The sequence below is a fragment of the Panthera onca genome, chromosome B3 (genome assembly GCF_046562875.1).
Source record: "Panthera onca isolate mPanOnc1 chromosome B3, mPanOnc1 haplotype 2, whole genome shotgun sequence".
NCBI classification, from domain to species: domain Eukaryota; kingdom Metazoa; phylum Chordata; class Mammalia; order Carnivora; family Felidae; genus Panthera; species Panthera onca.
Window position 1 is genome coordinate 143,359,317 of NC_138344.1, and position 13,248 is coordinate 143,372,564.

The 13,248-nt window shown below is 45.6% G+C and overlaps 1 protein-coding gene across 7 annotated transcripts in view; it reads right to left on the reverse strand.

Moving 5' to 3' along the window:
- Positions 1 to 13,248, reverse strand: part of MOK (MOK protein kinase) — a 67,484-nt gene that overhangs the window by 44,322 nt on the left and 9,914 nt on the right. The window contains exon 1 of one of the 7 annotated variants that reach the window (XM_060620800.3): positions 4,554 to 4,650. The exons of 5 other annotated variants lie outside the window; for them this stretch is intronic. The gene's annotated coding sequence lies outside the window, so the exon portion shown is untranslated. Of the gene's footprint in view, positions 1 to 4,553; positions 4,651 to 13,248 lie in introns of those variants that run through there. One more of the 7 variants, XM_060620804.3, reaches the window with a different exon arrangement.

Consider the following 13,248-nt stretch of genomic DNA (forward strand, 5'->3'; position numbering starts at 1 on the left):
GTAAATCAAACCACTGTGCTGTGCGCCTTAAGCTGTGTGCCAATTCTTTCTCAATAAAACGGGGGACAAGAATAAACAGGATTTTCTCATGCTGAGAAACAAAAAAGAAGCTAGGCTACGTGTGGGCCCCGAGTACCGCTGCCCCTCTACTCTGGATCCCGTGGCGAGACGCACCCTGCAAGAACCGGACAGACGGACAGACGGACAGCCGGAGCAGCGGAGGCGGGCTCTCTAGCAGGTGCACCTGGGCACGGATGCGGGCGGGCTCTGGGCAGCCTCCGAGCATCCTCCTGAAAATCAGCCTCCCAGCCCACAGGAGGCCCAGCTGATCTGCGGCACGGCCCGATTTCCTGAAATCTGACAGCAGCTTCCCGGGCCTGGCTGCCCCCGGCCACCCACCATCACCTCGGCACAGCCTCTGATTCACTATGTTAAATCCCACAGTATCTGAAAGACCCAGAACGGTTTCTGTTTTCCTGGCTGAACTCTGACAGATGCAGAAATAAGGATCTTGAGATGAGGTGCTGCTGGGAACAAAAATCTAAAAACAAAATGCAGTCCGGCGGCAGGCAGCAGGCTGGGGCGCTGGAGAGCCTGGCGCCAGAGCAGGGTCCCCCGGGGCCCGCAGGCCTCTGGAAGGTGGAAGGGGCAGGGCTGTGGGCTGTGTTGGATACTACTGACCGCCTGAGCACATTCTTTCCAGACAACAATGAGCTCAGGAGAGAAACGCTACTTTTCAAGAAGCAATGGAAGGAATGAGAAAAACCCAGAAAGGAAAAGTCTAACTGGGATGAAAAGCTTCTGCAGCCCAAATAATAGGAGAGTAACATTGTACAGTCATGTTGAGACTGCCCGGTGACACAAATGGTTCTTCCTTGCGCTGACATCTCAGCCAGGCCCTGGTTTCAGAGAGCCTCGAGGGAGGTCCCGGAGACGGAGGCAGAGACGCAGAAAGTGGGGCCAAGAAGAAATAGGGCAAGCTTTGCAACTGTGTCTCGCAAAGAACCTTCAGTGTGGAGCTGACCGGAAGCAAACAGATCAGAAACCTACGCGACAGACCTGGGCCAAAAGAAGCCTGTCTGTCCCCTCTGGGTCCCAAACCTACCTAAGCACAGAGCAGGCTTTCAAAACAGCACAACTCCGGGGCGCCTGGGTGGCACAGTCGGTTGGGCGTCCGACTTCAGCCAGGTCACGATCTCACGGTCCGTGAGTTCGAGCCCCGCGTCAGGCTCTGGGCTGATGGCTCAGAGCCTGGAGCTTGTTTCCGATTCTGTGTCTCCCTCTCTCTCTGCCCCTCCCCTGTTCATGCTCTGTCTCTCTCTGTCCCAAAAATAAATAAACGTTGAAAAAAATAAATAAATAAAACAGCACAACTCCAAAGAAGGCCATCCTCAATGCCTCTCTTCGTAATGCCTGCGTGAATTCTGGTTTGTTCAAAACCAACAACAAAAGACACTCTTTTTTTTAGAAGTGGTGTTTTTCAGAAATTATGCGTTTACAAAGGAAAAAAGTCCTTACTTGTTAACAAGAAATACTGTAGTGTTGCCAGGTGAAACGGTAAGAGGCCTGGGATTACTTTAAAATGCTCCTGGAAAAAAAAGTGGGGGGTGCTGGGGTGGCTCAGGGCTCAGTCGGTTAAGCGTCCCACTTGTGATCTCGGGGTCATGAGTTCAAGCCCCACATTGGGCTCACGATGGGCATGGAATCTACTTTAAAAAAAAAAAAAAAAAAAGAAACATGGGGGGCACCTGGGTGGCTCAGCCGGTTAAGCATTCAACTTTGGCTCAGGTCACGATCTCACGGTTCACGCGTTTGAGCCCCCCCTTGGGCTCTGTGCTGTTAGCTTCGGATCCTCTGTCTCCCTCTCTCTGCCCTTCCCCTGCTCCTGCGCGCACTCTCTCCCCTCTGAAAAATAAACGTTAAAAAAATTTTTTAAAGGAAAATGCTCCTACACGTTCCCATTTGCCACTGCTGCCAACGTACACTGGGACGGTCATTCGGAGTGCAATTTGACGACATCTATTAAATCCGTACGACATTCATACCCTTTGACACAGCAACTGCTGCTGTGGAACCTCCCCTGGAAAAAACACTTGTTCAAGTATGTATGTATACCAGGATGTTAGTTCAACATTATTTCACAGGGAAAAACTGATGCCCCCCAATGCAGAACTAGATAACTTACGTGTGCTTTATCCGTACAACGGAATATATTTAAAAGAACGACACAGATGATGTCCTTAAAGACAATACACTTAGTGGCTCTCTCTCTCAGGGGAAAGGTTACGAGTGTCTCACTAAGTTAGATATTTTCCATAATGAGAGCACCATTTTATTAAAAAGCAATAATAAAAACTAAAAGCTCCAGAAAAAAAAAAAAAGTGGTGGGGATAACAACAGCAAAATGTTATCACTGTTGAAACTAGGTGACAGATACACATGAGGCTTCACTATATTATTTCCTCTACTTCTGGCGTGCTTGAAATTTTCCATAATAAAAAGTGAGAATAAAGAAACAAAGGGGCGCCGGGTGGTTCAGTTGGTTGAGTGTCCGACTCCTGATTTCGGCTCAGGTCATGATCCCAGGGTCGTGAGATCGAGCCCCAAGTGGGGCTCTGCACTGAATGTGAAGCCTGCTTGAGATTCTCTCTTTCTCCCCTGTGCCCCTCTCCCCCGCTCATGGGCTCTCTCGAAATAAACAAGTGAGATAAAATTAAAAAATAAAAAACTGAAAACAGGAGCGCCTGGCTGGCTCAGTCAGTGGAGCAAGCGACTCTTGATCTCTGGGTTGTGGGTTCGAGCACTGCATGGAATGTAGAGATTATTTAAAAAAAATAAAATCTAAAAAAAAAAAAGTAGAAAAGAGGCAGTGGTGGTCGCTGCAGTGGTGGCACAAAGAGAGTCGGGAGGGGGAAGAAGGGAAAAAGAAGACCTCCCCCATGTGACCTGGCAGGTTCATGCCCCTGACTAGCCAGGACAGAAATGATCCCCGGAAACCTCAGCAGATAAAGATGATGGAAAACCCCCAGGAAAGACTCCCAACGGGGAACACCCACACAGGACTTCACATGAACAGGAAACACAACTTTCTTATGTAAAGCCCCTGAGATTTTGGGGTTCTTATTTATCCATTACAGCACCTAGTAAGTATTGCCCTAACATACTTGATATATAAATATCACAATTTATAAAACAAAGAGAACAATAGACTCTTGAGAATTTGTATTTGCGAGATTTCACCTTAAAAAATCATCTCTTTGGAGCATCTGGCCGGCCTAGTCAGTGGAGCCTCCGACTCTTGATCTCGGGGTAGTGAGTTCAAGCCCCACGTTGGGTGTAGAGACTACTTTTTTAAAAAATCACCTTTTAAATAAATATTCAATGACTTTAGTTACAAAAATTCAACCTACACCAAATTTTCAGAACAAGTTCCTATCTGTCTGATATTTTACCTACTCACAAGTTACGAAGTTAGCCTGTGACTATCCCAAGTACTGGCAAAAGACACAGCTTTTGGGATCAGAGACAAAGGACCTTATGACTCATGGTGCAACGAGGCAGAGGAGCATCAGCATATTTACATTGGTTTCCCTGCCCGGAAGTCTCATGGCGGTGACCTGATGGGCCGAGAGGACACCTGCACAGCAATGGGCTGCTTTACAGGAGAGGAACCCAGGGCCAATGGCCAAGCACTTTTTTTCTTTTTTAGTTTATTTATTTTGAGAGAGGGAGGGAGGGAGAGAGAGAAAGAGAACAAGCAGGGAAGGGACAGAGAGAAGGAGAGAAAGAGGGAGGGAGAGAATCCCAAGCAGCCCCCATGCTGTCAGCACAGAGCCCGATGCAGGGCTCAAACTCACACACTGTGAGACCATGACCGGAGTGAAATCAAGAGTCGGACACTCAACCGACTGAGCCCCCCAGGCGCCCCTGGCCCAGCACTTTTTGGACGAGCAGACATAGGATGGATAAGTCTTGCAAGAACTTTTGGGAAGCTCAGGGAGCTGGCAAACTGTTTTGCCTCACGGTTCATTAGAGTGTTAATACAAACAACTGCTTTTACTGACACACAGCATCAGGTGTGGTGTTATTCCTACGTATAATTATTCATATATACGTAATGTTGATCTTGATGCTACTTTTCAATCTTACTCCAAATATCAATTTCAGTGTGCATTTTCAAATGTCTTAGCTTCAGGTCATGCAAAATGAGAAAATCCTATTTGCAATTACATAGTTGCAGAAATTGGAAAAAATGCCTTTCCCCAAGAACAGCATCTAACCATGTTACTCCCCTTCAAACTACCATACACTGCACGGTAGTTAACAGCCACGGGAAGAAATAAGTGCCTAGAACTACTGTGCGTATGTCAGACGGTCAACAACTCCTGAAGGGAATGACTGAAGAAACAACTGTGAAAGCTTCTCACAAAAATTTATTTTCCAAAGATGATTTCTGGAAAGGAGATACAAAGCACTAAGGGTACGTAGTGAGTTGAATGGTGGACCCCGAAAGATACGCCCTCATCCTAACCCCTGCCATCCCCGACTGTTACCTCATTTGGAAGGTCTTTGCAGGTGTAATTGAGTTAAGGGTCTTGACATGGGAACATCCTGGATATCCACATGGACCCCGAATCCAATGGCAAGTGTACTTACAAGAGACACACAGAGAAAGCAGAATGGTGGTTGCCAGGCGCTGGAGGGAGGGCGAAATGGGGAATTGTGACTCAATGGGTACAGAGTCAGAGGCATGCAAGATAAAAAAGGTCTGGAGATTGTTGTAGAACAATGGGTGCACAGTTTGCAGTACCATAAACATAAAAGTGTATTAAGAAAGTAGAGCTGGGGCGCCTGGGTGGCTGGGTCGGTTAAGCGTCCGACTTCGGCTCAGGTCACGATCTCACGGTCCGTGAGTTCGAGCCCCGCGTCGGGCTCTGTGCTGACCGCTCAGAGCCTGGAGCCTGTTTCGGATTCTGTGTCTCCCTCTCTCTCTGCCCCTCCCCTGCTCATGCTCTGTCTCTGTCTGTCTCAAAAATAAATAAATGTTAAAAAAAAAAAGAAAGTAGAGCTCATGTCGTTGTTTTCACCACAATAAAAAAAAGAGAGAGAGAGATACACACATAGACACAAAAGGGGAGGCCATGTGAAGACGGAGGCAGAGCTCTGGAAGCTGCTGGAAGCTGCCAGAAGGGGCCAGGAAGGACCCGCCCCTGCAGCCTCCCGAGGAAGCACCGTCCTGCCGACACCTTGATTTCAGACTTCTGGCTCCAGAACTGGGAGAGAAGACATTCCTGCCGGATTGAAGCCACCCAACTGGCAGTAATGTGTCGCGGCAGCCCCAGAGTGCACAGGTGAGGTGAAACTGATATTTTTTCAATCTAAGGAAAACGTTTTTTTCCATTAAAGGAAAGCATTTTCTAAGCATAACAATGTAAGCGGTCACTCTGAAGAGACGCATATATTTGACTACATAAAAACGTAAAACCTGAAGAAATGCTCTTTTTAATGGTTAAATGAATTACGAAAAAGCCACACGCAGGAATGTTATACAGCAGACAACAGGAGTGAGGTAGCTCTGTAGCCTGTGATGGGGAAGAACCTTTGGAGATGGAGTATCGACGAAAAGACAGATTATGGAAAAACATGTCAACTGTGTTAACGTTTGCAAAAAAAACAAAATGAAAGAAAGGGAAGTATTCGCACGGTGCCAGCAGAATGGCTCCCCACCAGTGTCCGTGGCCCTGGAACCTGTGAATGTCAGTCTGCGTGGCAGGAGGGAGTTCAGGTTGCGGGAGGAGGGGCGCCGGCCGGGGGAGGGGGCTCATCCGCTGAGCGTCTGGCTCTCGGTTTCGGCCCAGGTCATGATCTCACGGTTCTCGGGATCGATCCCACACTGGGCTCTGTGCTGACAGAGTGGCGCCCACTTGGATTCTCTCTCTCCCTCTCTCTGCCCCTCTCTCACCTGTGTGTGTGCGCGCACTCTCTCTCTCAAAATAAATAAACTTTAACAAAAATTTTAAAGACTGCAGAAGGAATTGTTAAGGTTGCCAGTGAGCTGACCTTAAGGAAAGGTCCCTAAACTTCTCAGGTGGGCCAATGTAGTCACAAGCGCGGTGAGCTGAAGGAGGCACAGGGGACAGAGTCAGAGACTAGAAGGTGTGACAGTGCTGACTTTGAAGAAGTGGAAGAGGTGACGAGTTGAGGAACACAGGTGGTCTCTAGAAGCTAGAAAAGGCCAGGAAACGGGTGCTCCTTCAGAGCCTCCAGAAGCTTGATTTTAGTTCAGTGAGACTCACTTCAGACTTCTGGCCTCCAGACCCTCATAAATTTGTGTTGTTTTAAGCCACTGAGTTTGTGATAGTTTGTTACAGCAGCAATGAAAAACTAAAACACACAGACATATTTATGCTCATCTATACATAGAAGGAACTAGAAGGAACATAAGAAAGTGCCAAGCGGTGACCTCACAGGGGAGGAAGTCTAGACGGCTGGAGGATAGGAGAAAGGAGACTCACCTTTCACCATATAACCACCTACGCTTTTTACATTATAGTTTTTATTTGTATTCTGCTTGTAAAAATAATTCAAGGGATAATGCTGTATTTTCCTCATGGTTCCTTTAAGGACGATAGATTATGAAATTAAAAACCAAGCATTTATTTAATACGCTCTTAAAGCAAATGGCAATCTACGAAATAAAAATTTACAAGAAAATTCAAAATAACAGAACGTAAGATGCCATTCCACACCCATTAGAATGGCTAGAATCAAAAAGTAAGAGAATGACGAGCGTTGGTATGGATGTGGAGAAGGGAGAGCTCTGATACGTTGCCGGTGGAAATGTGTGGAAAACAGGCTAGCAATTCTTCAAGGTGTTACACAGTTACCCCACGACCCAGCAATTCTACTTCCAGGTACACACTCAAGAGAAATGGACAATTAGGTCCAAATAATAACCTGTACACAAATGTCCACAGAAGCCTTACTCGTAACAGCCAAAGATGCAAGCGACTCGTATGTCCGTCGGCTAAAGAACGGATACACAAAATATGGTCTATGCACACGGTGGAAGATTATTCAGCCACAGAAAGGAACGACATCCTGACACAAGCTACATCATGGATGAACCTAGAAAACGATATAAGAGAAGCCAGACACAAAAGGCCATTTACATGAAGTGGCCAGAATACACAAATCCACAGACACAGGGTACAGATTTGGGTGGGGGATGAAAACGTTTTAACAGATTATTATGATGGGTGTTGCACAACTCAGTAAAAAACAAAAAACAAAAAACCTAAAATCACCGAACTATGCGCTTTTTTTTTTAACATTTATTTATTTTCAAGAGAGTGAGAGCACATAAGCACACGCGTGCACACAGGAGGGACAGAGAGAGGCGGACAGAGGATCTGAAGCAGGCTCTGTGCTGACAGCAGAGAGCCCGATGCAGGGCTTGAACTCGTGATCTGTGAGATCGTGACTTGAGTTAGAGTTGGACACTTAGCCAACTGCGCCACCCAGGCATCCCTGAATTGTACACTTTATTTATTTATTTTTTTTTTTAATTTATTTTTTTTGGGACAGAGAGAGACAGAGCATGAACGGGGGAGGGGCAGAGAGAGAGGGAGACACAGAATCGGAAACAGGCTCCAGGCTCCGAGCCATCAGCCCAGAGCCTGACACGGGGCTCGAACTCACGGACCGCGAGATCGTGACCTGGCTGAAGTCGGACGCTTAACCGACTGCGCCACCCAGGCGCCCCTGAATTGTACACTTTAAATGTGTGAACTTTATAGTATGTATTTCATATCTCAATAAAAATGTTAAAACAAACCCGTGGCATTAGAAGTCAGAACAGCAGTTACCCTTGGGAGGCGGTGTGATTGGAACGGACCCAAGGGAGCTCTCAGGATCCTCGTAATGCTGTTTCTGATCTTGGCGCAGGTTACATGGGCATGTTCACTTCATATATGTAAGTGGATCCACACAGTTCAAACCTGTGTAGTTCAAGGGTCAACTTGGTCCTGGCATTATATTACACCAAGGCAGAAACAAACAAACAACAGCAAAAATAAAGAAAGCTTCGGGCAATGGACTATTGTTATTTTAGTATTAAGACTATTCCATTAGTAGATAAGGAAATCTGCACATGAAAAGCCAATGTGCAGCAAAAGACCAAGACAGAAGCCAAGTCTCACAACTGGCCTGCGTTACAAGAAAGAAAAGGGTGGGCCACCAGACCACAAAGAGCCTCCCTGCATAACAGCAGGGAGAAATACCCGAGGATATTGTCTTCAGACTAGCATTTTCCAAACTGAGTTCCACAAAACACTAGTACCTCTCAAATCCTAATGGGTATTCCATAAAAGAAGGTTTCATGAGCAATGAAAGTTAGGAAATGCGGGGTTAAATAAGGAGAACCATGTTTGACTGCAGGATTCCTTGAATACGTGGGGAGTCTCCAGGGTAAGGAAGGGCAGTGGGGAGGGGAGGTCGGGTGCATAACCAGGTTTGCGTCCAAAGCATGCCAGTTAACACCCCCAAGGCTGCTCAAGATCCCCAAACTGAAGATCTGTAAACTAAGTTATTAGAACTCCTTTTGTCCAAGTCTTCCTTGAACAAAAAAAACGAACTGATCTAGCTCCCAGCAAGGCAGGATTTCAAAACCATTCTGCCAGTTTTTACAGTTCTTCCCATTGCCCTTCTAACAGAAGTTGGCTAAAGAAAGAGGACAGGGGCACCTGGCTGGCTCAGTCAGTAGAGCATGTGACTCTTGACCTTACGGTTGTGAGTTCGAGCCCCACATTGGGTGTGGAGCCTACTTTAAAAAAAAAAAAAAAGACAGGGGACTGTCCCCAGTGGAGTCTTCAGGACAGAGGTGTCAGATTCCTCCCAACAAAAAACAGAAGCTGTAACTTGCTGGACAGCCACAGCTTAACTAAACCCCAGAGCCCCTCTGAAACAGGGACCTGCCCACGAAGTCCTGGAACCAGACAAAAAAGTATCTCCTGAGAAGCTGTTCAAAGCAAACTGACCCAAATACAGACCCTGTAAGCTTATACCTCTACTGTGTCCAAGTTTGGAACTTTATATAAACAATTTGACAAATCTCTTGAGGAGCCTCCAAACTTTGTGGTAAAATTCAACCAGTCTGATCCTTTCATTGAGTAATACGTCCTTCTGCCTGCAGGAAGAGCCCATCCTGACCTACCTAACCCCACTTTTACCAGTCAAGGAACAGGTGCTGCTTAAGAACACAAATCTTTCTCTTAGACAGACTAGGCCATAACGCCCATAAATTTCCCTAAAAGGAAACACAGTCTATTATTGGGCAGAAAAGAGTTCACATGGCAGGCCTAAAATTACTCTCCTCAGAAAGGTCTGCTTGCCCTGCAGAGCAAAGGAAACAATCAACAAAATGAAAAGGCAATGTACAGAACGGGTTGAAGATACTTGCAAATGACATATCCAATAACGGGTTAACATCCAAAATATATAAAGGACTTTTAAAATTCAATACCCAAAACACAAATAATTCAATTTAAAAATGGGCAGAAGACGGGTGCCTGGGTGGCTCAGTTGGCTAAGCATCTGACTCTTGATTTCGGCTCAGGTCATCTCACCATTTGTGAGTGGGAGCCCCGCATCCAGCTCTGTGCTGACAGTGTGGGGCCTGCCTGGGAATCTCTGTCTACCTCTCTTTGCCCCTCCCTGCCTTTCTCTTTCTTAAAAATAAATAAATATTTTAAAAAGTAAAAACAAAAATGGGCAGAAGACACGAACAGACACTTTGCCAAAGAAGACATCCAGATGGCCAACAGACACATGAAAAGATGCTCATCATCGTTCATCACCAGGGAAATACCAAATCAAAGCCACAATGAGACCTCACTTTACACCTGGCAGAATGGTTAAACTCAACAACACAAGAAACGACAGGTGTTGGAGACGTGGAGAAAAAGGAACCCTCCTGCACTGTTGGTGGGAAGGCAAACTGGTATAGCCACTCTAGAAAACAGTGTGGAGGTTCCTCAAAAAGTTAAAAATAGAGCTACCCTACGATCCAGCAATCACACTATTGAGTGTTCACCCAAAGAATACAAAAACACAAATTTAAAAGGAGGGGTGCCTGGGTGGCTCAGTTGGCTAAGCGTCCGACTCTTGATTTCAGCTCAGGTCATGATCTCATGGCTTTGCACTGTGTACCCTGCTTGGGATACTCTGTCTTCCTCTCTGCCTCTCTTCTGATCTCTCTCTCTCTCAAAAATAAACATTTAAAAAATAAATAAATAAATAAATAAAAGGATACATGCACCCCTATGCTTACAGCAGCATGATTTACCATAGCCAAGATATGGAAGCGGCCCAAGTGTCCACGGATTGATGAATTTAGGATAAAGAAGAGGTGATATATACATGTAACAGAATATTATTCAGCCATAAGACAGAATGAAATGTTATCATTTGCAACAATGTGGATGGAGCTAGAGAATATAACGCTAAGTGAAATAAGTCAGTCAGAGATAGATAAATACCACATGATTTCACTCATATGTGGAATTTAAGAAACAAATGAACAAAAGGAAAAGAGAGAAGGACAAACCAAGAAACAGACTCTTCTCTATAGAGAACAAATTGATGGTTATCAGAGGGGAGGTGGGTGCCGGGGAATGGGTAAAACGGAATGGGGATTCAGGAGTGCACATGTGATGAGCACAGGTGACGTATGGAAGTGTTGAATCACCATATTGTACACCTGAAACTAATATCACACTTAACTAACCGGACTTAAAAACTTAAAGAAAAAAAAGAGAAAGGTCTGCTTGTAAGGCTGGCCCTTGGCTGCCATCTGGGAACCTGGATTTCGGGAGGGTTCCGGCATTCTCTAAACGATGAGTGGCTCACTGTGCCTCAACTGTTCATGAACTTGGTTTATGCTGAATCTGCTTTCCTTCTGGGAGTCTGGAATTTTGTTATGTGCTGGGAAGAGGATGCCTACATTATCAGCTCCCAGTAAAAACCCTAGGTCTCTAATGAGCTTCCTTGATAGAAAATGTTTCACATCTGTTGTCACGACGTGCTGCTGGAGGATTAAGCGAGTTCTGTGTGACTCCACCGGGAGAGGACTCTTGGAAGCTTGTGCCTTGCTTCCTCTAGACTTTGCCGCATGCCCCTCTTTCCTTTGTCAATCTTGCTCTATAGCCTCCCGTTGCAGTAAATCACAGCCATGAGTAAAACTAGATCCTGAGTCCCGTGAGTCCTCCTAGCAAATCACAGAACCTAAGGGTGGTCTTGGGAACCCCCTGCCCCAATGCCATTTATGCCACACTTCGGCCTAAATGAGTTAAACATCCCTGGCAGTATGATTAAATCATTGTGGATGTCAACGAAGACTTATTAGCACCAGCCATGCACTGCAGACACAAAGATCGATAAGACATGATCCCTCACCTTGTGGACTTACAGTACGCCCCCATGTCCCTAATTTTGAGGCCTTTTCTTTTAGAAAAGAGAGGGAGAGAGGAAGAGCCACCCCCACATTTAGATAATATTAAAGGTCAGATTAGTAAGTATATGTGCATATTGAGTACGTAGTACTTTATTTTTTTTTTAATTTTTTTTAACATTTATTTATTTTTGAGACAGAGAGAGACAGAGCATGAACGGGGGAGGGTCAGAGAGAGAGAGGGAGACACAGAATCTGAAACAGGCTCCAGGCTCTGAGCAGTCAGCACAGAGCCCGACGCAGGGCTCGAACCCACGGACAGTGAGATCGTGACCTGAGCCGAAGTCAGACGCTTAACCGACTGAGCCACCCAGGCGCCCCAAGTACGTAGTACTTTAGATTCTGATCTCCCAGGACCCACCTGGAGGGCCTCAAAGCAAATGTCTTTCCCTCCTTCTGTGTGCACCCTGTCCTCTCTTCCAGAACAACTCATGTTCCACTTTGCACCTTCTCCCAGGAAGGCCATAGACTCCTTAAAGGCAAGGTCTACAATCTATTCTCTTTGTGCCCTACACATACTCAACAAATGAACAGAGACAATGCCTGTTCATATGCCTCTTAATCTATTATTTCTAGAGTCCCCTGCACATACTCTGCAGGGGGAACTTCACTGACCAGCGAATCACAAAATTACTACTATTGGCTAACTGGCAACCAATCCTTTTCTATCCACCTCCGTCTTTAAATGCCAGGTATCTGCAATCACACTGAGAGAGACCCGATGTCCCTTAGGTTACCTCCTTTCCCAAGTCAGACCATCCGTATACATGCACCAGTGAGATTAAAAAGATAAGGATAAGGTGGCCGGAAGGCTCCTTCAACTACCTTCTAAAAGTTTCACAGTCCTCAAATAAGCTGTCTTTTACAATATGTTTCTCCCAATTACATGCCAAGAAATGATGCGTAAGGTAAATTCAGCCTTACCCACAACCAGGTCCCAGAAAACGTAAAAAACAAACAAAACCAAGCTAGGTGATCATAGCTAACGTTGTTGTGCACTGACCATATGGCAAGCACCGCTTTTTAAAAAATAAACTTTTAACCTCAGAGTAATTTTAGATTTATGGAAAAATTGTAAAGATGATAAAGAGAATTCCCATATTCCTCATGTCCAGTTTCCCTATAATTAACATCTTACATTTGGCACAATTAATAAACCCATAGTGATACATTATGATTAACTAAAGGTCATGCTTTATTCAGATTTCCTTAGCTTTTACCCCATATCCTCTTTCTGTCCAGGATCCCATCTAGGACAGCACTTTACATCAGTTGTATCTCCTCAGACCCCTGGTGGCTGTGACAGTTCCTCAGGCTTTTCTTGTCTTGTGACATGGACAGTTTTGAAGAGTACTGGTCAGGTATTTTGTAACATGACCTTCTACTGGAATTTGCTGTTTTCTTCTGATTAGACTTGGGTTATGCGTTTGGGGAAGAAGATCGAAGTGCTGTGGTGCCATTTGAGCACATCAATCTGGGGCCCATGCTATCAACACGGCTTGTCACTGGTGATGTTGACCCGGATCACCAGGCCGGGGTAGTGTCTGTCAGTTACTCCACGGCAAAGTGACTTTCTCCCCACCCCCTCTGTACTGTGCTCTTTGGGAAAAGTCACCATGAGATCCTACACTTTGAGTGAGAAATAACGCTCCCCTCCTTGAGGGTGGAGCACCCACATAAGTCATTTGGAATTCTTCCACATGGGAGCTTGTCTACTGTCATTTACTTAGGTAATACTT